The sequence below is a fragment of the Salmo salar genome, chromosome ssa12 (assembly GCF_905237065.1).
Source record: "Salmo salar chromosome ssa12, Ssal_v3.1, whole genome shotgun sequence".
In the NCBI taxonomy this organism is placed as follows: Eukaryota; Metazoa; Chordata; class Actinopteri; order Salmoniformes; family Salmonidae; genus Salmo; species Salmo salar.
Window position 1 is genome coordinate 35,420,764 of NC_059453.1, and position 27,602 is coordinate 35,448,365.

General features: G+C 43.0%; 1 protein-coding gene across 3 annotated transcripts in view; it reads left to right on the forward strand.

Annotated features, from left to right (window-relative positions):
- The window catches only part of LOC106564825 (striatin-like), an 87,658-nt gene that overhangs the window by 11,073 nt on the left and 48,983 nt on the right, over positions 1 to 27,602 (forward strand). The gene's annotated exons all lie outside the window — the stretch shown is intronic.

Below are 27,602 nucleotides of genomic sequence, written 5' to 3' on the forward strand. Positions count from 1 at the left end.
AATATTCTTTTTCAGACTATTTTCATCTCACTAATTAAATGATATCGTCAAGAGACCGATGTGCAATAGCCTTTGCTGTGTGTAGATGGTATGCCTAGGATTATGCATAACTGACTGCATGTCAAGGCAAAATCTGGACCTTGCTGTCATTGCAGCGCATACGTCAAATTCCAGATCGCTGTTTTTATGTCTTCCCATCATTATCCCATGTAATGAGGTAGTTTATGATAAGACCAGACTATTATCGTTCTGCTGTCTGAGGTATGTTTTATTTGCTCAGACTTTGCACATTTGCACATCCACCATGTTTTGATGACATGACACAAATCTGTATACTTGCCATATGTTCAGGAGATCAATTGACACCCAGGCAGCAATTTTCCCACTCTGGGGAGAAGGCGTGGAGTCCATCAGACTGGGGATAGTGCATCTATAAGCAGTCTCTCTGACCTCTGGATCGATGGCGGAGGGGGAGATTTGAGACCGAGCGCCCCAGAGGCTGACAGTCCACTCCAGTGGAACTCGTCTAGCAGCTCCAGAAACACTTGGCCCTGCCACAACATTTATCAGGCATAAATGCATCTCATAAACCAATTTTAGAGTTTGGAAATATATTCTCCTGCAATTTGTATCGTAAAAGTGTGACAGAACGAATGGTACCTCACCTCCAAAGCATGACAGAATAGAAATAATCCAAATTGGCTAGGTTTCCATGCAATTGGCGACAGATTTTCCATGTGAATATTCTAAGATCTGTTTTTTCTCAGCAGAGGTGGTTTTCCATCAAACTGACTTGTTGTGGATAGAACGCTGGGAGTTATGTAGTGCACATAAAAAGCCTTTTCTCCACTTAAGTTTTCATGTACCGAATATTATTAGAATTTTTTTTAAACTCTGTCGACGCTTTTGTAACAAATACTGATTTGATAAATAGCAAACTTTCCCAAGCTGTTTTTAGTGCATGCTCTCTAGACCAGTGGTTGCCAACCTGTACTGCAAATGTAGTTATTTTTTTCTTTTTCTTTCTTCCAAAAATAACAGTTAGGAGTATTAATGCTATTATAAGCAATTTTACATGACTTTTTTCACAATGCTAATTGTTTATAATAATAGGCCTTTAATTTGTTACATTCACTGCTATAATTGACGAAGTTCGACCGGCAAGATATTTTGTTTTAAAATGTGACTCTGCAAATGGTGGTCCTGGAGCTTTTAACAGTGATTTGGTGGTCCCCGGAACGGTAAACGGTTGGGAACCACTGCTCTAGACAACAGTTTGCTGGTGAAGTGGACAATGTCTGTTATATGATGAGACATGGATAAGATCATTTTATAATAGTCAGCCAAGCACCGATCATCGTGTCTTCAGCCTTGAAATAATACCCTGGATATCTATTTGAAAGTTGCATTCGTCTCGTCACCGCGCACTAAACCACCATGTGAAGTTCCTATTTCGTCTGTGCATAGAAACTTTACCTCTACCTGCATGTACATATTACCTCGACTAACCTGTGCCCCTGCACATCGACTCTACCGATGCCCCCTGTATATAGCCTCCTTACTGTTATTTTAATGTTGCTCTTTAATTATTTGTTATTTTCCTTTTTTTAATATTTTTTTTTTTACTTCAGTTCATTTTAGTAAATACTTTCTTAACATGTATTTTTCTTATCTGCATTATTGGTTAAGGGCTTGTAAGTAAGCATTTCACTGTAAGGTCTACACGTGTTGTATTCGGCGCATGTGACAAATACAATTTTGATTTGATCTGCCTAATAAACTATTCATGCTTTTCCACGTCATGGTGGGAGGACAACACAACTTATCCTCTCGTGGCTCCAAGTTCACCTCTACATGATGGTTATTATATCAATATTCGCGCATATGCATATATCAATATTCGCGCTTCCAATGCAATTGTCGCATAATCTATTTCACCGGCCAAACAAGTATCATGTGACTTGGGATGGTTGACAACCAGGCGGGCTGCAGCGTTCTGGAGTTGATTTATGCGTCAGCTAATTCATCCAAATGTAATATGGTTGGATGGAAACCTGGTTATTGTCTAACATTTATTGGTGGATAGGTTTCTAGCATGCACAGGAGGCTTTTGAGATGAGTGTATATATTATTGAATTTTTTTTTTAACCAGTTAAAAGAATCCCTCTTGCTATTCTGGGAGAGTGCTGGTGGCTATTGTTTTTAACCCTTTGAAGATATGCCAACACCAAAATGGCTTTTCAGAGTTGTACAGGAGCGCCTTGGAATTTGTTTGGCTTTTCTTGGTCAACTTGCTGTTCTAATGGTGTATCTGTGGCCTAATGTCTCACATCACCTTCGTGTCTTCGCTGTAGCTGAAGTGCTGACAATGTCAGGTATAATATTACTGCAGCAGTGTGATCACGGAAGAGCCCTGCCAGCAGTTAGTGTCACATTCCCCATAGATAAGTCTCCTGACATTGGAGATGGAGGGAGTGCGGGCTTCCTCACGTGTCTGGACAGGTGAGCGAACGTCGCTGTGAATACACAGTGCTCTCGTCATGTGGAAATCACAACAGACTCCCACGCGTCTCTTCACAATTGCCAATAGCAATACCACCAAGTCTGTGGCAGTAATGCTGCTGACTGGGGTTTTCAGGTTTATACCCCATGATGCATTTTGTCTAAATAATGTAACTTATATTTTAGTAATTCTGCAGAGTGACTTAGTAGTGAGTGCATACTTTTTCGTACTGGTTCCCTGTGGGAATCAAACCCACAACCCCGGGGTTGCAAGCGCCATGCCCTACCATCTGAGCCACACGGGACCACTTGTTGGGGGTAATCTTGGGTGGATGCGTGGGGATTGAGACAACGCATGCTTCTTCAGCAATGATTCATCACGTGAGCACTCCCTCTCTTCTGCAACACAGGCCAAAGCAAAGCCCAGGTTTATACCTCTTCCCTTTGACATTGAGAGGCTCCCTTGTAAGGAATGGTATGCACACCTGCTTGTTTTGCCATGTAATGCAAACAGCGGAGTCAAATGCACCACACCCTGGGTCACGCCTAAGCACCATAAGCACTTTACTATTGTCATCAACAACAGGAGGTGCCTGGCAGACAACGCTCTGGAGAGTGGCACTGAGGCATCCATCTTACACACTCACGGGCCCGGAACACATTGTAAGAGTGACTTTGGGTTTGTGCAAGAGCATATGTGAGTTCTGGCATCCCTGTGCAATGTAAACCTGCTGTATGCCTAATGAATGTATACAGAAGCAGTATTTCTCACTATACTCCTTTTATATGAATCACATATTAATTACAGGTCATCAGCCCAACTGATTTGCCATGTAAGTATAGTAATGTTTTTGACCACTATAATCAGTTGATTCTTATAACCTGGATCATGTGATGATGGCAGCAGCGATGACACATTAGTGATGGATGCGATTGGACTGGTGACCTGATTTCAAGATTCAGTTAGATAGCCCTCCGAGAACTAACTGGTTGCTCCACTTAGCCAAGTGCTCCAGCTCAGTAGCCGTGTTGGACACACAATCATGCATACAGGTCCTGGATCTTTCTGGGGGGCTTGCTGTTGCTTTAAGAAAGGGCTTTGGGAAGAGTGGGGTTTTTTTTCCTCTGAGAGGAAAGCCCTACCACGCCTGCAGTACATAGCAAGGACAACTGATGTGGTAGAAGAAAAGGATGTGGAAGCAAGAGAGAGACTTCACTTCACATGGAGTCGTCAGTTCTTACTAGTCGGCACTGTTAACTTTTTTCTGGCCCTTGTGATATTATCCATGGGTTACAACTCATGGCAGTTGTCATCTGGTCCTCAAGCGTGTGGACCAGATGACAACAGGCTGAGAGCGAGGCATAGAGAGAGAACATGGGAGGAGGGTGAGAAGTCGTCAGGCTCGCACCACAGAGCGAGATGTAAGAGAGGGCCCTGTGGCGTTCTCCAGACAGAAAGTACTTCCTTCCTACTCCCTTCTTCATGCTCCTCAGGGGAAACCGAAAACCAAAAGGGGATTATGAATCCTGTAATTTACATTTTGATGTAAACAAGAGGACTAAAAACAAAACACCCGCGGCTTTCTTAGTCTCCCAAAAAATCTCCTCAGTTTGTCAAAGCCCCTGGTTGGTCCTTCTCCTTTTGGAATTGTTTTGATACATTTTTGTTTCTGATCTTTTAAAGTGTCTACTGGTTTTATAAAGAAAATATTGACAATTTCTAGAGACTGTCAAGCAATATAAAATGGATGTGGGTGTATGGAATTAACCATACCATTAAACACAAATGTTTCCTTTTTGAGTTAAGTAATCACACAGGCTTTTGCGTGCTCTATCCTCCAGATGCTCTTCAATATCGGTTGCCAGATTAAAAGGAATCTGAGCAGTCAACGTGTATGTGTGTGTGTGTGTGCCTCAGGGACACCACCTACTCTTGTGGTCCGCCGTCTCCACACACAGCGTTGGTGTTTACACTGTGTGTGTGTGTGTGTGTGTGTGTGTGTCCTTAGTTCAGACAGAGCGTGCCAGGGGACTGCTCCAGCCGTTTCGGTATTCATCTGAATTAAGGTTCAGCACTGGAGAGAGACCGTGCCGACGTTAATACCGCTTTGGCAAAACCTGTTGGCCTGCTGTTAACTGTCATGTTTCTTGTTTCATATTGGGAAAGTCTCAGTGCTCTCTCAAGACCTTTTCTAGCAGGCTACCTATAAAGGGATTTTCACACTACGGAGTCAAACTGCACAGAGCTGACCTGGTTATGTGTCCAGCGTAGTTGCTGTAACCGTGCTTAAAAGGACAATGTGAAAATAAAAAACCCGAGCCAGAACGGTTGGCTTCGGATCGTCACGATGGTGTGAAAAGTGCATAGCAGGCATCAAGGGACAGGGGATATGTAAACTAGCAACGCTGCAACGTTGATGAGCTCTTCATCTTGGCACTCCTTTGTAAACAAAACTGCATTGTCATTAAAAGACTGACTATTCAAATCCAATGTACCAGTAATCACTTTGGAGATGTTTTGGCGGTAATGACGACCCCTAGAGTTACATACAGTAGGAGTTTGGGATCGAGTCTTTGTCTTGCAGACCGACCGATCTACAGATCACACGAAGTTGTCATTTAGGATGCCGGGTGATTTGTAGATCAGTCAGGCTGCAGTTGCCAAATGCACTTTAACTACTCCCTGAGAGTGCACTGTTAAGAGCCCGACTCCGCAAGGATCCTTGGCCGTTACTCTTCTCCCAGTTGGCCTTGTTGGCTCCAATTGCTGCCGCGTGGCACCGAAATGGCCCACGGGATGCTCTTATCCAGGTTATTAAACAAAATGAATTGAGACACTTTTGTGCTGTGGCTTGTCAATGAGCGTCCGCTTCGTTAAACTGTGCTGAAGGACCGACCAGAGAGGAGAATTCAGGATCGCCTTGTGCCAGGGAGGTGAAATACAGTAATAGTAAAACCTTGTTCAGGTCCCGTATGTATCAAGCGTCTCAGAAGTAGGAGTGCTGATTTAGGATCAATTTTGCCTTATTAGACCACAATGAATAAGGTTGCATGGATGGGGGCAGCTGATCCTAGATCAACACTCCCATGCTGAGGTGCTTGATACATACGGCCCCTGGTATCTCAAAGCTGTTGGGTTTTGTTTGTTAGTCATCTAAATACAGCCACTTTGAGTTTGCCTTACACAGCTTTGACAGATAAGAGGTGCTGTGTGTGTGTGTGTGTGTGTGTGTGTGTGTGTGTGTGTGTGTGTGTGTGTGTGTGTGTGTGTGTGTGTGTGTGTGTGTGTGTGTGTGTACACACCACACACTGTCTTCTAATCCCTAACCCCGTTGCTCCCCGCTACTGTATTGTGACATGGAGGGCAATACTGATTTGGCCGTGCCCTCTATGTATATTCTCACACAGGCCCACGTCCTGTCAGTCATATTGTCACATTCAGTATTCCGCAAAGACCTTCCAGTCGTTGAAATGGAGCATTGTTTTGAATTGAGCTATAGCTTGACAACTCCATAGTCATTATGTAGTATTCTATTACTTCCAGATAAGTTTAGCCTCTTACTAAGCAGTGAAACCAACTGTTACATTATACTAATGATATATCAGTCAACATAATGGCGGCGTCTTTGCTTGAACTAAGCAGCCTTGAAACTTTATAAGTATGAAATAGATTTTGTGGCTTGTGTACTGGAATTGTGAACTGTGTATGGACTGTGTACTTAAATGTGGCATAATAAGTTAAACGCAACAATTTCATTGGCCTCTGCTGTGTGACTGACATTAGAGAAGCTTTTTGGACTCTGCAATGCCACGCCATTGATTGGCTGATGTTTTTGGCGGCATAATCAGACTGCTTCCACAGACACTACCGCTTTGTTTTATTTCAACACAACCTGTGCAAGACTTCACTGTAGAGCTAACCCTGGCTGGCTGGCTGTGATCAGCTAACCACTCTAACCACAACTTTCATCTTCTCCTTACTCACTTAACCACCTTGTAACGGCCGCCGGGTAGCTCAATGCCCGCGCTATTGCCCCGTAATCCTTGGGAGTTGACTCTCGTCAGCCGCCGCGAATCAAAGGTACAACGGGCGCTTTGTGCCTATGTGAGCCGCTATGTAACGCTGGTTAAGCTCGCACGCATACCGTCGTCCACAGCCACTTCCTGTGTTAGCATAGCGAGCTAGCATGGCAATGTTGCATTCAATCTGTGAGTCCTGGCTGCTCTCTCAGGCAGAAAGACGTGAGAGAGCAGTTTTTGGTGCCTCAGTCCATCAAGGTCAGCAGGGTATAATCTCAATTTGGGCCAGGTATAGCCTAGTGTATGAATGCATTATGGAGTCTGTTAGAACCAGAATGTACTAATTGCTCTGCTTCTTCTGCCATGAGCTGCCGAGGTTACTGAACATGGAGGAAAAGGCAGTCCTTCAACAGTTAATTTTGGGTGTTGTCGTTCAGTGTAACGGATGAATAATTGTCTGACAGTTAGTGTGTTGGATTTCCTCCTCCCTACTACTGCACCATATGTTGTAACACCTTACACTCTTTTTGTAGGAGCCTAAATCATATTTCCTCAAACTCTGTCTGCTCTTTTGTATTGTAGGTAATGAATGTCCTTAACATTGACTTATTTTGGAAATGACAAAGACACCAATTCGAAGTCATAGCTTTTAAAAGCCTTACAGGGTAGGCTATATCAGCTACCTATACTACTAGTTGTGTGTGTGTGTGTGTGTGTGTGTGTGTGTGTGTGTGTTTTTTTCTTCATGCATTTCAGGCATACACTCCACTGAGCTTCTCGAGCATCAAGGAAAAAAACAGAACGTACTGTTTCAACAAGCAGTCAGTTCCTTACGCCAGCATAGCAGCTCCTTTTCCCAAGGGCCTTGCTGTTTTCGCCCGTCAAAGGGGAGTATTTGAGTACACGTGTTTACAAGTGCGGCCGGGCCCAATTTAATGCTAATATGGCGGTGCCTGCAAAACAGGGCAAACTGGCCAGGGAGCGGGGGCTTTAGTCCCGTAAACATCATGGTCCCGCTGAGCCAGACCTTACGTCATGTCTCAGGCATTTATAAACCCCCCCTCCTTCATTCCTCCCCACCTCAAAACCCTTTCCCCTGCAGCTTAGTGGAACAGAGAGGATCGGCAATGAAAGACGCTGACTTATATGTGATTGGGGCTACACACAACCCCCCCACTCTACCCAAGCCCAACTCCACCCCCTCTGATATTGCCTCCATGCTCCAGCCACAGCTTAGTGGAGCAGCGACTGTGTACAATTTACAGACCTTCCCTGCTGTCTAAATTCTCTAGTAACTGTATACTTGTGCACTTCTCCCCATGCATTGGGTTGGCATCAGCATGGGCTGAGTTTCCACTGTATTTATTCGACCTTTTTAAATCCATGAAGGGAAGTAAGCAAATGCGCACTTGGGCAGAAGCGTCGAGGATTGGGACGCAACCGTCTTGCATGTAATGGGGTTACACATTTTCTACACTGTCGTGATGATTGGGTCCCACTCGTCAGATGGGCCTTCTGTTCTGTGCAATGCTGTACCTCACATCACAGGACTAACTTGCAGGGGTTTTTTTTCTCAAGCCTCTCGTGTGTAAGGCAGAGGGAACAAGCGACGCGTGAGCTTAAAAGGTCAGGCCATCAGTGGGCGCAGATTGTCTGGCATCACAGTGTAGTCAGTTCATTCCTTCCTTTTCACTTATCTACTTGCCTCCAACTCAGTCCACTCAATAAAACTCTACAGCCAAAGAACGTCAGCAAACGAAAAGCTGCCTAGATTTATTTAGTTGGTTCAGTGAGCGGCTTGTAAGTTGTGCATATTTACATGTAGGCCTAGTCTTTGCTCTATATAGTCTTCCCGAACTCAAACGCACACAATCTGCAAGGGCTCCCCTCCCTTCTTCTCCCTGCCCCCCGGGCTCCGAGAGTTTTGCTGTTCTAATTAAAAAGCTGTTGCCCTCAGAAGTGTTCTCATGTCGGCGCTCACCCCAGGGCTGCTGCGTCACTCCGTTGTTCCTGCCATTCCAGAAGCCTAGCTCTTATTCTCCACTCCTCCCTTCCTCCTCCTATCTATTAGTAGCGGTTACTGTGGAGCTGGGGAATTTGGGTTCATCACAATACCAGTGCTGTGGGTATCCAACTGAAGGTAGTCCCCCTCAGGCACGTGTGTGTGTGTGTGTGTGTGTGTGTGTGTGTGTGTGTGTGTGTGTGTGTGTGTGTGTGTGTGTATGTGTGAGTAAGAGAGTGAAAGATTATTTGTTAGAGGCAGGAGATTTTTTTTCTTCTCCCCCCCCGGAGGGTTTCTCTCTGTTTCCTTTGACGCTCCAACATTTTAGCATAGAGATTCTTTGCATCACTCTGGTGTAACCACGGCTGGTTTACGGGAATGCAGACCATCCACACTGTCTAGAGCAGAGATCAGGATCAAGGACAATGGATCTAGTCAGGCAGATCTCGCAAAACACATCTTTGATTACAAAACAAACCTGTAGAGGAAATACTGAAGATGTGCATTCCCTCCCTAGTATGAAAGATTGAAATAGTCGCTGTGTTCTTTGTACATTTTGAGTTACCAGAGCTGATAGCGTTTGGTGTCGGTGTGTTCAGGTTTCCACGGTTACCTAGATTTTGCATTTCTATCAAAGGACTCATAAGTACAAGCATGAAGGTCATAGAAGCATATCGAATTGGGTGTCAAATGAAAGCTAAGAGTCTCAATATTTTTGCGGAAATAAAGCCATAGATACATTTTATCGTAAACAGGCATAAGTAAAGGATTTGATTTCTGGGTTAACAGATGGAAAAGGGGGTCTTAGAAAACATCTACCAGGAAAAAGTATCAGAAATACATCAAAACACAATGTTGATGTGAAGATCTCTCTCTCACTGACGCCGACCTAAGAGCCCACTCTTTCCATTTACTGTAACAAACACCCACCCACTGAGCACCAACCGACACCGGACGTCCATGGATGTTGAAATTTGATCAGTCCTCCCTGGCCTTGATGTTAACTTCCACAGACGAACTGGACTGGATCAAATCTGAAGCTATCATAGACGTATGTTTCACAAGTTTGATAGTACAGTACTGAGTATTAGTGATGTGGGGGGAAAAATCGATACATTTACATATCGGGATATTGTGATGATATATCATCTTGAAAATATCGCAATATTATTTTTGTGCTAGTTTCCTGCACCAAAACTCTCTGCACCAAACAGTATTTTTCCATCATAGACAATTTGTTTTCTCATCTCTCGCTCTTATCCCTCTGCAGCAGGCTTATGGTGAACAATATGTTTGGAATGCAATAAAATCACAGTATTGAATCGTTATACATTGAGAATCACAATACATTTTGGCACCAAAGTATTGTATTGTGAGGTCCTTGCCCTACTGAGAACAGTACAGAACAGTGAGTAGAGTACAATAGAGTATGGTATATTTGGAATTGCCAGGGACCTCACGATACGATCACAATATTTCAGTGCTAATATACAGTTGAAGTTGGAAGTTTACAGACACTTAGGTTGGAGTCATTAAAACTCGTTTTTCAACCACTCCACAAATTTCTTGTTAACCAACTATAGTTTTGGCAAGGCGGTTAGGACATCTAGTTTGTGCATGACGCAAGCAATTTCTCCAACAATTGTTTACAGACAGATTTTTACTTATAATTCACTGTATCACAATTCCAGGGGGTCAGAAGTTTACATACACTAAGTTGACTGTGCCTTTAAACAGCTTGGAAAATTTCATACAATTATGTCATGGCTTTAGAAGCTTCTGATAGGCTAATTGACATCATTTGAGTCAATCGGAGGTGTACCTGTGGATGTATTTCAAGGCCTACTTTCAAACTCAGTGCCTCTTTGCTTGACATCAAGGGGAAATTAAAAGACATCAGCCAAGACCTCAGAAAATAAATAGTAGACCTCCACAAGTCTGGTTCATCCTTGGGAGCAATTTCCAAACGCCTGATGGTACCACGTTCATCTGTACAAACGATAGTACGCAAGTATAAACACCATGGGACCACGCAGCCGTCATACCGCTCAGGAAGGAGACGCGTTCTGTCTCCTGGAGATGAACGTACTTTGGTGCGAAAAGTGCAAATCAGTCCCAGAACAACAGCAAAGGACCTTGTGAAGATGCTGGAAGAAACCGGTACAAAAGTATCTATATCTACAGTAAAACGAGTCCTCTATCGTCATAACCTGAAAGGCCGCTCAGCAAGGAAGAAGCCACTGCTCCAAAACAGCCATAAAAAAAACAGACTATTCACATGGGGACAAAGATTGTGCTTTTTGGAGAAATGTCCTCTGGTCTGATGAAACAGAAATGGAACTGTTTGGCCATATTGACCATCGTTATGTTTGGAGGAAAGAGGGGGAGGCTTGCAAGCTGAAGAACACCATCCCAACCGTGAAGCACGGGGGTGGCAGCATCATGTTGTGGGGGTGCTTTGCTGCAGGAGGGACTGGTGCACTTGACAAAATAGATGACGTCACGAGGCAGGAAAATTATGTGGATATATTGAAGCAACGTCTCAAGACATCAGTCAGGAAGTTAAAGCTTGGTCACAAATGGGTCTTCCAAATGGACAATGACCCCAAGCATGCTTCCAAAGTTGTGGCAAAATGGCTTAAGGACAACAAAGTCAAGGTATTGGAGGGCCATCACAAAGCCCTGACCTCAATCCTATAGAAGATTTGTGGGCAGAACTGAAAAAGCGTGTGCAAGCAAGGAGGCCTACAAACCTGACTCAGTTACACCAGCTCAGTCAGGAGTAATGGGCCAAAATTCACTCAACTTATTGTGGGAAGCTTATGTAAGGCTACAAGAAACATTTGACCCAAGTTAAACCATTTTAAAGGCAATGCTACCAAATACTAATTGAGTGCATGTAAACTTCTAACCCAATTGGAATGTGATGTTAGAAATAAAAGCTGAAATAAATCCTTCTCTTACTCCTATTATTCTGACATTTCACATTCTTAAAATAAAGTGGTGATCCTAACTGACCTAAAACAGGGATTTTTTTTACGAGGATTAAATGTCAGGAATTGTGAAACTGAGTTTAAATGTATTTAGCTAAGGTGTATGTAAACTTCCGACTTCAACTGTATGTATTGTGACTCTCACAATTCTTTGTGTATTGCGATTCGATGCTGTGACTTTTATTGCATTACAAATATTGCTTACCATTGTCTGCTGCAGAGGGACAAGAGGGAGCCATGAAAATTAGTTTAAATCAGTCATGAAAGTAAATGCTGAAAAGAAATTGGCTCCCTAATTAAAAAGATGGGGAACAAGCAATAAAGGAAAAAGTGTTAATGCAGATACATCCAAGTAGCGGCAAAAAAAATGTGCGATGTTGTCAAAAAGATATAATATCCCGATTATGTAACTATCTCTTTTTTATACTATTATACTGAACTCTGTTCTGCTGTGCTGCTCTGTGATGTCCAAACTTGTGAAGCATGAGAATGACAATCATATACATAATGCATTTCTGTATAGTACAGTTCAGGGCCCCCAGATGTTAATTCATTACCGTGTAAATCAACTTTACTTAATGTAGTTCAATAACAAAAGTTATTATTTTTATTTTTTTTCAAACTCAAGTTGCCATGTCATTCGGAGCAGATATTTAAGAGTTTTTGGAAAACGTGGTCGCATACAAAACTGAGGGAGATTTTACCCTAATTCCATTAACAAAGTTTACGTCTGCACAGTTCTTCCACTAAATTAGTTTTTGTAAATTCTACAGTTTAAATTGTTAAAAGTAGTCATTTTGCATAGTTGTATGATTGGTTAACCTTTTGAAATCAATGGTTTTCGTTTGGCATATATTTTAAAGTGAGTCAAAGTGTATTTCCCTTACCATGGAATGTCCCTGGGGTTACTGGTCCTCAGCTCACTGCCAAATGGTTTAACTTCAATTCTAGTTTGGACTGAACACATGTAGACCTATAGATATGACTTTGCATACAAACCGTACCAATTCAGCCATGGTCCTTTTGGCATAAGCTTTTTGCACCTGCTGCAATACTTAAAATGAATGTGATGGCTTTGCCTCCGAGTTAGAGCCGGTGCTCTGAGTAAGCTACTGTTTGTCATTCACCGTTCCCTCTCTTGCTCAGCACATCCTTACGTTCCCCTCTAGTTCTCTCTCTTCTTCCCTCCTTCCCCACTCTCTTGATGAATCACCCCTGTGCTGCTCCAGATTTTGACGAGGGGACATTCCCCCTCAAGGAATCTGTTGCCGCTCACTTTATACCCTGAAAATCCCTGACTTTCTGGGATAGAAATGTTACAGTGGCAGAGGGGTTACTCATTGCCACCCGTTTGAAGTTTGGTTGCAGAATAATTGAGGTTTGGATGACTTATGTGACGTTAGGCTAACTGGATTATAGGGCTGCCTTGTACTCCCTCGGCACCTGATTCAACCTGAAGGGGCCAGTCTTGCACTCCACACACAGGAGGTGGGGCTGACATGCTGGTTATAACAGGTTACGACAGGTGCTCAGCTGGAAATTACCCCGGGGATATTTCGTAACTCATACGGCAGCAGAAATGTCATGATTCTCCTGGGATTCACTCTTCATGTCTGGTAATATTCATAAGAGGGTCACTAGCCGGTGCCCATTTACGCTATGTCCTCTGTCATCAACTATGCATCCAGCCCCAATCCAAGATCTATGCTTTGGACTATTTTCCAATGCATGTAGGTCAGCTTTTAGACAACATACACATGTTCACAAATTTCCTTACTAGGAATAATGCAGAAAGAAACACGTCAAGTAAAAACTGGAACACTACTCCGCAGAGTCGGAACAGTCTGTCAGTCTTTTCACTTAAATGTAATGTTGTCAGAAGGCACAAAGATGCTGTTGGAAGGATATGAATTAGAGATTTTTGCTACTTCCATCCCTTCATGTAGAGCAGCAACTCCTAAAGACAAGACGAAGGGAATTTTTAACAAGTGGGTTACCCAGTTTTCCTGCATGTAGGCGAAGGCACCTCTACATGAAGGCCCCACTGCCAACATACCATTTTTTTTTTAGGACCAGACAGAGCCTGTACAAGTCCCCTAAGGCCAAGAGAGATTTTTCAGGAATACATTTTCCTACTTTAAGAGCATAGCTATATGCTTTTACTCATGGGTGTGGGGAGGTGTGCCCCTTTCTGTCCAATGTGGTAATTTCTGGACATTATATCTCCATTTAGGGGACCCTCTTTTGGTAGAGCTCCCCCAGAGGCAAAAGTTTAATAACACTTTTTAGGAGCAGTAAACTAGGGTTCTTAATTTAAGTCTAATGTATTAATCAATAAGTAGAAGGCCTTAGGATGGATTTTTCTCTAGTCACTTGCAAATAACTAGAATACTAAGGCCTCAACAAATGGGCTTCCTGAATCCATACAGAGCAGGAGCATGTGCCCAAGGATTTAATGTTCTGGGTTACTGTTTTCGAGCAAAGTCGTCTATCTAGATCAGTGACTCACCTATGACATAATGAGATATTTTTGAATCTGTTGCTGTATCAAGTTGTTCCTGGTGCAGGGGTGATGGGGAGACGGTGGCTCATCGTTGGAAGACCTGCTCTCTGCCCGTCTGCCTTGTGCCTCTGCCTCGACCAAAAAACCTTGTCAGTTGCCTTGGTAACCTTGCACATTAGACTTCCAGAGAGGCAGGCTTAGTGTCATCATGTGGGTGAAGATGAAATTTGGGCCCTTTTTTCTATTAGTGGATGAAGCATCATACACAGAGAACGTTAGGAACACCTGCTCTTTCCATGAGACTGACCAGGTGAAAGCTATGATCCCTTATTGTTGTCACTTGTTAAATCCACTTCAATCAGTGTAGATGAAGGGAAGGAGACCGGTTAATGAAGGATTTTTAAGCCTTGAGGCAATTGAGACATGGATTGTGTATGTGTGCCATTCAGAGGGTGAATGGGCAAGACAAAAGATTTAAGTGGCTTTGAACGGCGTATGGTAGTTGGTGCCAGGCGCACCGGTTTGAGTGTGTCAAGAACTGCAACGCTGATGGGTTTTTCACTCAGCAGTTTCCCCGTGTGTATCAAGAATGGTCTACCACCCAAAGGAAATCTAGCCCTTGACACAACTGTGGGAAGCATTGGAATCAACATGGGCCAGCATCCCTGTGGAACGCTTTTGACATCTTGTAGACTCCATGCCTTGACGCATTGAGGCTGTTCTGAGGGCAAAAGGGGGTGCAACTCAATATTAGGAAGGTGTTCCTAATGTTTTGTACACTATATATAAACATTGTATAAGAACATTTCTATATACTGGGGGATGATCAGAATTATTAGCTGGTCTCTGTTTCTGAGCAGCCATGGTTACTGGCAAGAAGCTGTAACATCACAAGACTCACTAACTGCATAATGACTATAGGAAATTGTTTTATTTCTCACAATAGTTGGTTAATACAATGTTGATAGAGCTCAGTTTGCCTGAAAGTAATGTGCCAATCATGACTGTTTTTTTCTACATAATTTGGAAATCTCCTAGATGGTCTTTGGGTGACTAGTACAGTTTGCCCCCCGAAAAATCATTCACTTAGCATTTTTCAGTCGAAGCACGTAATCGCCTGGAAATGCACTTTGACAACGGATCAGTGTGCTCAAAGGCACAGCAGATTCCCTCTAGTTAAATCACTGCTGGATAATCAGGGCCCGAGCTTAGAATTTAAGAAAAAGTCTGAGCAAACGCACACATTTGCACTAGCACACACAAACATGTATGCATGCACACACGTGCACACACAGGCTTGCTTTCTCTCACTCACATAGTCAAAACATGTCAGTTGGCCAAGTCATTTTCCGTACACAAACAAATTCGAGAAGCCAAGTATAAGAAAAAGGGGGGAAGATTATGACAAAATTAGCCTTACGATAAGTCCTACTGTGACATCACTCCAGAGGCCTCTGCTGGGGTCAACATCCTACCGAACTGCACTAACTGCTGTGGCCCATGCAGGCTTTCACTGAGCTGTTGGCCCTCGCTGTATAGCATCAAACCATGCTGGGGTAAACAAAACGTGAAAGCTCCTGTCTTGAGTGATGATGGTTCGGGAAGAATGATGCACTGTCGTTAGAGGCGACGACAGTAACTCCTCCTACTGACTTCAACTGGGTTCCTAACTACATAATAATTTATTAGAATTGATTGGATTTATAGAGTGCTTCTCCAGAACTGAAAGCACTTGGAGGGGCTAACGCTCTCTCTTGAGCAGTTGTTTAACAAGGGAAATTGACAGTGACTGCTTGGAGAGAGGAAAAGCAGGGCATTGTTGCATTCTGGGCCGTGTCCACGGGCTAAGGAGGGTGGGTGGTGGGTAGGGCTGGCATTCCCCGCTACGGTTTGTGTTTGGATGCGAGTGAGCTGGCCGCATCATACCGCTCCATTTGGAAACTGTGGGTGTCTCACAAACAAAAACTGGCAGCAAGAGAGAGGAGCTTAAGGCAATGGAAGATGAGTATACTCTTAAGCGGAGAGGAAACTGGAGAAGAGAAGTGTAGGAGCAGATATTGGGGAAAGGGAGAAAGGCATATGGGGAAAAATGTTTCTACAAAAGCTGAATCGCAATGCCTATCCACCAGGACACCTCAGTATGTCATTTTGACACTACATCGTCACTTTTATGTGTTATTGGCCCATATGCGCCAACCAATCCAGCCTCTCCTATCTGGTTCTGTGTGGCTCAGTTGGTAGAGCATGGCGCTTGCAATGCCAGGATTATGGGTTCAATTCCCGGAGCCACCAAAATGTCAGTTGTATGCACACATGACTTAAGTTGCTTTGGATGAAAGCGTCTGCTAAATGGCATTTTACTAGAATGTGTTCACTGGCGCAGAATTGCATCACATGAGCGTTGGCGCTTAAGTGCCTTTTAGCCGCTATATTAAGATCATTCACGGTTTTTTTCCCCCCGCAGCTAAGCTAGTATCGTATGTCACATTAGTCAGTGAACACCATTTTGACATGTCACTTTTGAAGTTAAATTGGATCAACAGACTGAGAATTTTAAGACGTCTCTCATTAACGAGTCACGAGTTCGCCGTCAGCGGACGTCCTCGACGAGGGGAGCCAGCCCGGGTTTTAGATACGTGGAATCGCCCCTCCCCTCCTCCTTTTCCCAGGTGGCTTGTGCTATCTGGGATGCCTAGAATCAGGACAGAAGTCTTTAAGCAAGAGATGGAGAGGCTGAGAGACTGCAAAAGATCAAGAGGGAGAGAGTTGGGGAAAGAGACAGAGAGGGCTGACATGAGATACGCAGAGCTGGGGAGAGCGAGTGAGCGAGGCGGATAGAGAAAGATAGAAACGGAAAGGCTAAAGAGTGAGACAGGGAGGGAAAGCGAGTGGGAGAGGGCGGGATCCAGAGACACACTGGGAGACCGAGAGAGAGCTATTGGGAAAGAGTGGTAGAGAGAAAGAGGAAGGCTCAGTCTGGCTTGACACTGACCAGGGCAGACATTTATCACCTAATTAACAAGAGTCTCGTCTGCAATCTCACCACCATGCCAGCAAAGCCAGGGGTATGGGGGGACTCGGCCGCACAGGCTAAATATACACTAGCCTCAGTGCTTTAGAGGCATGACCCAGGCACAAATATAGCCTGGTTCCAAGTTGGCCAGACAGCACAAACAAATATCTGGGATCAGGCTAGTGTGAACAGGCCTCTGCTCAGGGTATGATTCATGGCATGTTGTATCATAACATTGAGTTCAAGGTAAAATCAAGTTAGATTAAATAAAATAGAATTGTATTTGTCACACGCGCCAAATACAACAGGTGTAGACCGTAACGTGAAATGCTTACTTACAAGCCCTTAACTCTATTTCTGGAACTGCATTGTTGGTTCTAAGAAAATATTTAAATAAACTAAAGTAAAAAAAATTGATCAAATAAAGTAACACAAGAAAATTACGTAATAACGAGGCTATATACAAGGGGTACCGGTACTGAGTCAATGTGCGGGGGTACAGGTTAGTCGAGGTAATTTGTAGCTGCAGGTAGGGATAAAGTGATTATGGGTAGATAATAAACAGTGAGAAGCAGCAGTGTCAATGTAAATAGTCCGGTTGGCTGTTTTTGATGAATTGTTCAGCTGTCTTATGGCTTGGGGGTAGAAGCTGTGTCGTGGGAATTCTAATCAATAATGAGGAGAGACGATGTCATTCACCAATCAGGATATTACTTTATTCGAAACGTATTAATAACATTGATTCATTATTACAATAATGAAGCTTGTCAACAACCCACCTGGAGGTGATTCGTTGAGAGCCCAACGAGCGGATTTGAGCCACAGCATTTTATAGCAATTTACATCCTCCTGAATGTTCATGACAAACGGATGTGTGGAATCGGTCACAAGGTTAGGATTTGTATGAAAGATACTAATAATTCACAGCAGACAGCAGACAGTATTCACAGCAGACAGTATCTGATTGTTTTTTTTAATAAGATAAGTTTAATGCTAGCTAGCAACTTACCTTCGCAACGTAAAGCAGGTGGTTAGAGCGTTGTGCTAGTTAACCTGTTGGGTCTAGGGGGCAGCATTTGCACGTCTGGATAAAAAAAATGTACCCGATTTAATCTGGTTACTAATCCTACCCAGTAACTAGAATATGCATATACTTATTATATATGGATAGAAAACACTCTAAAGTTTCTAAAACTGTTTGAATGGTGTCTGTGAGTATAACAGAACTCATTTGGCAGGCAAAACCCTGAGACATTTTCTGACAGGAAGTGGATACCTGATGTGTTGTATTGACTTTAAACCTATCCCATTGAAAAACACAGGGGCTTAGGAATATTTTGGCACTTCCTATTGCTTCCACTAGATGTCACCAGCCTTTACAAAGTGTTTTGAGTCTTCTGGAGGGAGATCTGACCGAACAAGAGCCATGGAACGATGATGTCCCATTAGACACCTGGCGCGCGAGTTCATGTTGGGTACCCTCGTTCCAATACGTTATAAAAGAGTATGCATTCGTCCACCTTGAATATTATTAATGTTCTGGTTAAAAAAGGCCCTAATTTATGCTATACAACGTTTGACATGTTTGAACGAACGGAAATATATTTTTTCCCCTCGTTCATGACGAGAAGTCCGGCTGGCTTACATCATGTGCTAACGAGACGGAGATTTTTGAACATAAATGATGAGCTTTTTTGAACAAAACTACATTCGTTATGGACCTGTGATACCTGGAAGTGACATCTGATGAAGAGAATCAAAGGTAATGGATTATTTACATAGTATTTTCGATTTTAGATCTCCCCAACATGACGTCTAGTCTGTATCGCAACGCGTATTTTTCTGGGCGCAGTGCTCAGATTATTGCAAAGTGTGATTTCCCAGTAAGGTTATTTTTAAATCTGGCAAGTTGATTGCGTTCAAGAGATGTAAATCTATAATTCTTTAAATGACAATATAATATTTTACCAATGTTTTCTAATTTTAACTATTTAATTTGTGACGCTGACTTGACTGCCGGTTATTGGAGGAAACGATTTCCTCAACATCAATGCCATAGTAAAACGCTGTTTTTGGATATAAATATGAACTTGATAGAACTAAAAATGCATGCATTGTCTAACATAATGTCCTAGGAGTGTCATCTGATGGAGATTGTAAAAGGTTAGTGCATCATTTTAGCTGGTTTTATGGTTTTGGTGACCCTGTCTTTGACTTGACAAAACATTACACACAACTCTTGTAAATGTACTGTCCTAACATACTCTAAATTTATGCTTTCGCCGTAAAACCTTTTTGAAATCGTAAAACGTGGTTAGATTAAGGAGATGTTTATCTTTCAAATGGTGTAAAATAGTTGTATTTTTGAAAAATTTGAATTTTGACATTTATTTGGATTCAAATTTGCCGCTCTTGAAATGCACCTGCTGTTGATGGAGTGCACCACGGGTGGCACGCTAGCGTCCCACCTAGCCCCAAGAGGTTAACGTAAGGTTGCATCCCCAAGCTGACAAGGTAAAAATATGTCGTTCTGCCCTTGAACAAGGCAGTTAACCCACCGTTCCTAGGCCGTCATTGAAAATAAGAATGTGTTCTTTAACTGAGTTGCCTAGTTAAATAAAGGAAGAAAATATATAATAATCGGCAAATCGGTGGCCAAAAATACCGATTACCGATTGTTATGAAAACTCGAAATCGGCCCTAATTAATCGGCCATTCCGATTTAATCGGTCGACCTCTAATCTCCACCTGTGTACCTCAGTACAGAAACACACTCATGCTATGGACTGTGGTCTTGTTAGGTTTGTCACCCAAGGCAGTGTAAATCTTCTGTCAGCATTAAGCCCCCAGAGGCCCATTCTCAGTAGAACACACACAGATTAGTGTTCTAAGGACCCCCTATTCTATTGCATAGAACAACCCATTTGATGCAATTACAGTATTATAACAATCTTGCAATTTTGCTCTCACAGCTGTTAAGGAGCGTTTTGGACCTAGACTTGGTGCTCTGGTACTGCTTGCCCTGCGGTAGCAGAAAGAACAGTCTATGACTTGGACGACTGGAGTCTTTGACCATTTTTTGGGCCTTCCTCTGACACCGCCTAGTATATAGGTCCTGGATGGCAGGAAGCTTGGCCCCAGTGATGTACTTGGCTGAATGCACTACCCTCTGTATTGCCTTACTGAGCAGTTGCCATACCAGGCTTAATGATGGTGTTGGAGTTGTGCTTGGCCACGCTGTCGTGGGTGAACAGGGAGTGGAGGACTAAGCACGCACCCCTGAGGGGCCCCTGTGTTGAGGATCAGCGTGGCAGATGTGTTGTTGCCTACCCTTACCACCTGGGGGCAGCCCGTCATGAAGTCCAGGATCCAGTTGCAGAGGGAGGTTTCAAAGCACTTCATGGCTACAGACGTGAGTGCTACTGGGCGGTAATCATTTAGGCAGGTTACCTTGGCTTTCTTGGGCTCAGGGACAATGGTGGTCTGCATGAAACATGTAGGTATTACAGACTCGGTCAGGGAGAGGTTAAAAATGTCAGTGGAGACACTTGCCATTTGGTCCGTGCATGCTCTGAGTACGAGTCCTGGTAATCCGCCTGCGGCCTTGTGAATGTTGACCTGTTTAAAGGTCTTGCTCACATTGGCTACGGAGAGCGTGATCACACAGTCGTCCGGAACAGTTGGTGCTCTCATGCATGCTTCAGTGTTACTTGCTTCGAAGCGAGCATAGAAGGCATTTAGCTCGTCTTGTAGGCTAGCGTCACTGGGCAGATCGCTTCTGGGTTTCCCTTAGTAGTACGTAATAGTTTGCAAGCCCTGCCACATCCGACAAGCATCAGAGCCAGTGTAGTAGGACTCAATCTTAGTCCTCTATTGACGCTTTGCCGGTTTGATGGTTCATCTGTGGGCATAGCGGGATGTCTTATAAATGTCCGGATTAGTGTCCCGCTCCTTGAAAGCGGCAGCTCTAGCCTTTAACTTGGTGCAGATGTTGCCTGTAATCCATAGCTTCTGGTTGGGATCTATACGTACGGTCACTGTGGGGACGACGTTGTCGACGCACTTATCGATGAAGCCGTTGACTGAGGTGGTATACACCTCAGTGCCATTGGATGAATCCAGGAACATATTCCAGTCTGTGCAAGCAAAATAGTCCTGTAGCGTAGCATCCGTGTCATTTGACCACTTTTGTATTGAGTGAGTCACTGGTATTTAGGTCTTGATTACTTAACATCGGTTTGTTGTGTGCACACCCACACACACGCTATATTTGCCCTATTAACTGAAGGTCTACCCAGCCACCCGAGCCACGGTTATCTAGAAGGCGGAGACAGTACTGGTGCATCAAAGCTGGGCCCGAGAGACTGAGAAACAGCTTCTATCTCCAGGCCATCAGACTGTTAAAGAGTCACCACTAGCCGAACTCCGCCCAGTACTCTGCCCTGAACCTTAGTCATTGTTTCTAGCCGGCTACCGCCCGGTTACTCTACCCTTCACCTTAGAGACTGCTGCCCTATGTACATAGTCATTGAAGACTGGTCACTTGCATAATGTTTATGTACTGTTTTACCCACAGTGCATTCGGAAAGTATTCAGACCCCTGGACTTTTTCCACAGCCGTATTCTAAAATCTATTAAAAAAAATAGATCCTCATCAATCTACACACAATACCCCATAATGACAAAGCAAAAATAGTTTTTTAGACATTTTGCTAATTTATTACAAATAAACATACCTTATTTACATAAGTATTCAGACCCTTTGCTATGAGACTTGAAATTGAGCTCTGGTGCATCCTGTGCCAATTGATCATCCTTGAGATGTTTCTACAACTTCATTGGAGTCCACCTGTGGTAAATTCAATTGATTGGACATGATTTGGAAAGGCACACACCTGTCTATATAAGGTCCCACAGTTGACGTTGCATGTCAGAGAAAAAAACCAAGCCACGAGGTTGAAGGAATTGTACGTAGAGCTCCGAGACAGGATTGTGTCGAGGCACGGAGCTGGGGACGGGTACCAAAAATGTCTTCAGCATTGAAGGTTCCCAAGAACACTGTGGCCTCCATCATTCTTAAATGGGAGAATTTTGGAACCACCAAGACTTCCTAGAGCTGGCCACCCGGCCAAACTGAGAAATCGGGGGAGAAGGGCCTTGATCAAGGAGGTGACCAATCAGCCGATGGTCACTCTGACAAAGCTCCAGAGTTCCTATGTGGAGATGGCGTCCTTCTGGAAGGTTCTCCCATCTCTGCAGCATTCCACCAATCAGGCCTTTATGGTAGAGTCGCCAGACTCCTCAGTAAAAGGCACGTGACCGCCTGCTTGGAATTTGCCAAAAGGCACATAAAGACTCTCAGACCGTGAGAAACAAGATTCTCAGGTCTGATGAAACTAAGATTGAACTCTTTGGCCTGAATTCCAAGCGTCAAGTCTGGAGGAAACCTGGCACCATCCTTACGGTGTAGCATGGGGGTGGCAGCATCATGGTGTGGGGATGTTTTTCAGGGACTGGAAGACTGGTCAGGATCGAGGGAAAAATGAATGAAGCAAAGTGCCGAGATCATTGATGAAAACCTGCAGAGTGCTCAGGACCTCAGACTGGAGCGAAGGTTCACCTTCCAACAGGACAACGACCCTAAGCACACAGCCAAGATAATGCAGGAGTGGCTTTGGGCCAAATCAAAATACATTTTATATTTTAAATTCTTCAAAGTAGCCACCCTTTGCCTTAATGACAGCTTTGCGCACTCTTGGCATTCTCTCTACCAGCTTCAGGAGGTACTCACCTGGAATGCATTTAAATTAACAGGTGTTCCTCATTAAAAGTAAATTTGTGGAATTTATTTCCTTAATGCATTTGAGCCAATCAGTTGTGTTGTGACAAGGTAGGGGTCGTATACAGAACATAGACTTAGCCCTATTCGGTAAAAGACTATGTTATAGCAAGAACAGCTCAAATAAACAGAGAAACGACAGTCCATCATTACTTTAAGACATGAATGTCAGTCAATCCGGAAATATTTCAAGAACTTGGAAAGTTTTTGCGACTGCACTTGAAGAAACTATCTAGCGCTATAATAAAACTGGCTCTCATGAAAACCACCAGAAGACCCAGAGTTACCTCGGCTGCAGAGGATAAGTTCATCAGAGTTACCAGAAATTGCAGCCCAAATAAGTTCTTCACAGAGTTCAAGTGACAGACACATCTCAACATCAACTGTTCACAGGAGACTACGTGATTTTTTTGAAATTAATTTTATTTCACCTTTATTTAACCAGGTAGGCAAGTTGAGAACAAGTTCTCATTTACAATTGCGACCTGGCCAAGATAAAGCAAAGCAGTTCGACACATACAACAACACAGAGTTACACATGGAGTAAAACAAACATACAGTCAATAATACAGTAGAAAAATAAGTCTATATACAATGTGAGCAAATGAGGTGAGATAAGGGAGGTAAAGGCAAAAAAGGCCATGGTGGCAAAGTAAATACAATATAGCAAGTAAAACACTGGAATGGTAGATGTGTAGTGGAAGAAAGTGTAAAGTAGAAATAATTGGTGCAAAGGAGCTAAATAAATGAATACAGTAGGGGAAGAGGTAGTTGTTTGAATCAGGCCTTCATGGTCGAATTGCTGCAAAGAAACCACTACTAAAGGACGCCAATATGAAGATGATACTTGCATGGGCCAAGAAACACGAGCAATGGACATTAGACCGGTCTGTTGAGTCCAAATGTTAGATTATTATTTATTTTTTTCAACCACCGTGTCTTTGAAACGCAGAGCTGGTGAACGGATGATCTCCGCATGTGTGGTTCCCACCATGAGGTATGGAGGAGGTGTGATGGTGTGCTTTGCTGGTGACACTCAGTGATTTTATTTGGAATTCAAGGCACACCTAACTAGCATGGCTACCACAGCATTCTGCAGAGATACACCATCCCATCTGGGTTGTGCTTAGTTGGACTATGATTTATTTTTCAGCTGGACAATGACCCAACACACCTCCAGGCTGTGTAAGGGCTATTTGACCAAGAAGGAGAGTGATGGAATGTTGCATCAGATGACCTGGCCTCCACAATCAGCTGACCTCAACCCAATTGGGATGAGTTGCACTGCAGAGTGAAACATCCAACAAGTGCTCAGCATATGTGGGAACTCCTTCAAGACTGTTGGAAAAGCATTCCAGGTGAAGCTGGATGAGAGAATGCCAAGAGTGTGCAAAGCTGTCATCAAAGCAAAGGGTGGCTACTTTGAAAAATCAAATTTTTATTTGTTTAACACTTTTTTTGGTTTCTACATGTTTCTGTGTTATTTTATAGTTTTGATGTCTTCACTATTATTCTACAGTGTAGAAAATAGTAAAAATAAAGAAAAACCTTTGAATGAGTAGCTGTTCTAAAACTTTTGACCGGTAGTGTATGTTTTAGGTTAAAGTTATGTATAGTAACCCTAGGTAGTAAAATAGTAAAAAATGGCTACTTCTCAGAAAGTGTTAAACTGTCACTAGGAGTAAAACAAGTGTCCAAACTTTTGACTGGTACTGTACATAAAAAAACTTTAAAAAACTGACAATACCCAATCCCTAAAAATAAAGAAATTAAGAAATATATCAGAACGAGCAATGTCAGACGGGAATATAAACAAACAAACATCTGCAAATCTGTGTTTTTGACCAATTAACGTTTGATTTGAATGTACAGCGTAACATATTTGAGTTAGGCTAACTCGTATTAGTTAAGCTAAAATCAGGTTAGTTCAATGATCTGAGCATGTGTTTTAGTACACAAGTTCGCTAAATTTGTTCTATTAGCTGAATGTGATTCTTGGTACTGATTTGTAGCATGTTAACTCATGTTGAGTAAGTTTTAAATCAAATCAGGCCATTGATGACACGTTTTCACTGGGTACACAAGCTAGGTAGGCTTATATTTAGACTTCGCTAGTTAACGTTTGTAGCTAGTGTTCAGAGAATTTACTCTAGTAGTCCAGCCTGAGAACAAAGTTGCAAAACTCAAGACCATTCATCCCCACAAAGGCCTAATTTAAAGTTTAGTTTAAATGTTTTTGCTGTTACTCAAAATAGATAAATTATGAGCTCTACAAAGTCTAAATAGCTTAGAAGGACGCATAGTCTTGACCTGGTTTGAGTTTTTGGACCAAAGGCGGCTTGTTTTGGCCAAAGTGCTTGGTATGTCAGTGCATTCCGGTGTTCATGGGTTACGTGGGGGTTGAAAGCCCTGCGGTTCTCTACAAACCAACAGGAATGTGTGGAGAGTCAAGTAGATGGCCATTTTGGAGATGAATAGCACAGATACCATGGTCAACTCTTACCATCAGCAACTGGGTAACTGGAATTCACTGTAGATGTTGGAGTGGAAAGGTCTTTCTGATTTTGGTTTGGAGTGAGGGTTTTACGAGACGGGGTTTGATCAGTGTGTGTTGTGTATATGTGTGTAGTGTGTGTGTAGTGTATATGTGTAGTGTATGTGTGTATATGTGTGTGTAGTGTATATGTGTGTGTAGTGTATATGTGCGTGTAGTGTATATGTGCGTGTAGTGTATATGTGCGTGTATATGTGCGTGTAGTGTATATGTGCGTGTAGTGTATATGTGCGTGTAGTGTATATGTGCGTGTAGTGTATATGTGTGTGTGCGTGTAGTCTATATGTGTGTGTGCGTGCGTGTAGTATACTGTGTGCGTGTAGTATACTGTGCGTGTAGTATACTGTGTGTGCGTGTAGTATACTGTGCGCGTAGTATACTGTGTGTGCATGTAGTATACTGTGTGTGCATGTAGTATACTGTGTGTTTTGTAGCCTATTATATTGTCAAAGGAATTATTCTATCCCAATGATGATAATTAACAATCAATAAGCCTTGACTAATTCCCAAGGTTTGTAAGACAATGGGTTAATAATTAGGCAAGGACTCAGCTTTTTGCAAAAGGTCTGTACAGTTTATTCAGAGAACGTTCTGCAGTCCATTTGACAGAACATCATTATATACCAGGCTCCTCATTTACGCACACTCCTCCACACAAACAGTAGATAACCTACACACATACATACACACAAACAGTAGATGTTATGAATCCCTCCCCGGATTTCTCACAACCGTTAATCACTATCCAGCGCTGCCCGTTCCTTTCCCCCGAGATTAGAGGAACCTTGAGGGTCACTCCCTTTATCCTCTAAGTTACTCCAAGTTCCTCAGCTGCTGGGTCCAGCACAGTCTACTTGTTGTTATCTTAGCCCACTAAAACACACACACACACACACACACACACACACACACACACACACACACACACACACACACACCCTTTTTGTCCCGGGCCTCTACTAGACCTTATGGGCCTGTCAATTAGTACTTTAATTATTCATTATACATGCTACATTAACTACTAATTAATAATGGATTATTGATTAATTTACCTTTATTAGATAATTCTCTTATCATATATACAGTCTCACTTCAACTGAAGTGTTAAATAGGCCTATTATTCTAATTAGCCTAATTTTCGACTAATTAAAAGTTATTACTTATTAATAACATTAAGTATTTAAAGCAATATTCATTTTGTAGCACGGTTGTACAATTTACAGAGAAGAAAATAGGCTGTTTTGGTGGGGGGGGGGGGGTGCGAGCGTGGGTGGAGGTATCTTATTTTGCTGGTTTAGCATAATGGCTCAGTAACGCAATACGGCCTGATGATAGTCCTAGAAAACTGTGTGTGTTATTGGGGAGGAAACGATTCCTTTTTGTGTTTATCCTTAATCGGATTAGTTGCGATTTAGAGTGCTGTCCCTGTGTGGCCTGGCACAATTAGCCCGTTCACACCAGTGACAGATCCGGGATCAGTTCTGCCTATCCCTATCCTAACCTTAACTATTACGAGGGGATAAACAAGACTGGTCCGGATCTGTCCTTTTTAAATGCAACTTTCACAAACACCCACTCAGGGAGTCCATCAGTCAACCATAGCATTATGTCACGAATCAGCTGACCAGCTACGATGCCTGGAAGCAGTTCAAATAATCCAGATCAAAACAAACAGGAAATATATCGCAGTTGAGTAGCCTAAGACTTGAGTTCGTCCCAAATGGCACCCTATTCTGTATATAGTGCACTTAAGCCCTATGGCCCTTGGTCAAAAGCAGCACACTATAAGGAATAGGGTGCCATTTGTGTCAGACTGTTGAGATTGTGCACATTGTCAGCTTTAAAGCCACAATCAGCAGAACTAAATGAGCACCTAGCTAAATAATGTGCAGGTATTTCTCTCCTTTTGCTGGCCTTTGTTTCACCCTGCTCCTGTGGACGTTTTGTTAGATGTGTGTCCACTTTATTTGTACCGATAGCTTACATACCTTTTTTCTTTTGTCTCTCCTGGTCTAATGTTCACCTTGAGTTAAACACCTACAGTCACTGCTACTACTGCTGCTACTGCACTACTACTGGTACTACTGTACTACTACAACTACTACTACTACTACTGTACTACTAACATTGCCATTGCAATCACTACTACTTACACTGCCATAAAAAGATAGCTCAG